The sequence below is a fragment of the Tenrec ecaudatus genome, chromosome X (genome assembly GCF_050624435.1).
Source record: "Tenrec ecaudatus isolate mTenEca1 chromosome X, mTenEca1.hap1, whole genome shotgun sequence".
NCBI lineage: Eukaryota > Metazoa > Chordata > Mammalia > Afrosoricida > Tenrecidae > Tenrec > Tenrec ecaudatus.
Window position 1 is genome coordinate 144378339 of NC_134548.1, and position 1857 is coordinate 144380195.

At 44.5% G+C, this 1857-nt stretch overlaps 1 non-coding gene across 1 annotated transcript; it reads left to right on the forward strand.

Annotated features, from left to right (window-relative positions):
* The first annotated feature begins 1091 nt into the window (after positions 1-1091).
* Positions 1092-1226, forward strand: LOC142435359 (small nucleolar RNA SNORA5). Its single transcript, XR_012781429.1, has one exon. It is a non-coding gene; the product is annotated as a small nucleolar RNA SNORA5 (small nucleolar RNA).
* The last annotated feature ends 631 nt before the right edge of the window (positions 1227-1857 follow it).

Here is a 1857-nt window from a genome sequence, read left to right on the forward strand (position 1 = left end):
GGACATGCTTCTTTCATCCCCCAGGGAATAGTGCCCCTGGGGAACAGCAGTTGTGACAGCCAGGCAGAAGATGCAGCAAAGCTCCAGGAGATGGCCCCACTGGGGGACAACATGAACCCTAACCAAGAAGAAGGGAGAGTGAAGCCCGATGAGATGGCTCCTGTGGGGGACAGTAGAAGCCACAGCCAGGAAGAAGGTCCCATGAGACCCAAAGTGATGGCCCACCTGGGAAAGCACAGAAATCATGCTGAGAAAGAAGACACGGAGAAGCAGCCGCCGCTGCAGAAGCAAAAGGCAAAAGAAGCAACCGGGAAAAGCGCCTCAGATTTTCAGCACCAGGGAAAGCATGTTCCGGGCAGCAATGATCAAAACTGGCATTATGAGTCACCCAAAGCAAATAATACCCCATGCACATGGCCTGTAAGAACATGGCTGGTGAACCCGAGAAAGTCGCTACAGCAGATGAACCGAGAAAGGCTCCACAGCTGATGAACCCAATTAAGGCTCCATCACGGGTGAAGCCGAGAAAATCTCCGCAGCTGGTGATAGTGGTGGCCTTGACCCAGAACGAGTCCTTCATTAATCTCAGAAAGGTAGGAATGGAACATATATCAAAGAGAAATCAATTTCCTGACACTCTTTTCTGATTAAAAAAAAGAAAAGAACAAATTTACTGAACAGACAAATTGATCACTTAAACGATCATTTTGAAAAATAAACAATCCTTTATCCTATTACCCAAATTAGCCACTTCTTACCATTTTGGGCACACACCCACACAACCGCGCACAAAGGCATACATTTGTATATTCTTTCTCATTGGTTTTCAATAAAGAAGGTGTACCTTAGGGGCATAATGCTTATGGGATGGACTACTAACCGCAAGGTAAGCAATGTGAAACCACCAGGCAGCTCCACAGGAGAGAGACTGGACTTTCTACCTTTGTAAACATTAACATTTTGGAAACCCACAAGGGCAGTTCTTCCCTGTCGTATAAGGTCACCATGATTCAGAATTAACTCCATGATGGTAAGTTTGAGTTTTGACTTTGAATACTTCCATGTTCTCCTTAAAAAGAGGATTTTTCCTTTGCAGCTCTTTCAAATTCAATGGCTGCCCCATGTATGGCTGGCAGTGGCCCAACAGGCTGCCACAGAGACATTGTAACTCGTGGACCCTGTTCCTCTCTGCTGAGCCTCAGGGATACATTTTGATACACACACTGAGCGAAGAAAAAAAGGAGGATTTTTCCTAATTCCATGTCAATTCTCACGTGGTTGATTCTGGATGTGATGGTGATTGCTTTATACCATGTAAAAGTGTTGAAGTTGTGACGCTTTTGTCCATTCTGTTTTCTTATACCCTCCATAGGGCTAATACTATTGACAGTGTTGATACCTGAGAGAAGCACCCTCTGTGCCCCATCTCCTTCTTCTTGTACCTCTCTTAATAACCTCCTCCCGGAACCCCCAAATGTCATGCCTTTGGCTGAGACCAGCAATATGTTTTCAGAGATATAAACTTGAGTCTCTGTTCGGATTGTTCTTTTCTGGGGAAAAAAGTTCTGGGTCCACTATGCTCATGGTTTTTTGTAGTTGTTGTTTTACATTTTTAGGGTAGTCCAGTGTTTTCATCTGAGTTGCACACATCTCAATTGTTGTTGCAGAAGTTATACCTACCATAGCCACACTAGAAGATCTTCCAAGTATCTAATGAAGAAACACCCTGAACATCAACCTACATCAGGAAGAGCCAACACCAACTGCCTAGATCTGAAAAGGGAGGAGAGGAACGATTAGATGCTTTGGCACACCTGCTGGTGTTGGGGGTCAATTGATTTTGTAAGCATTTAATTT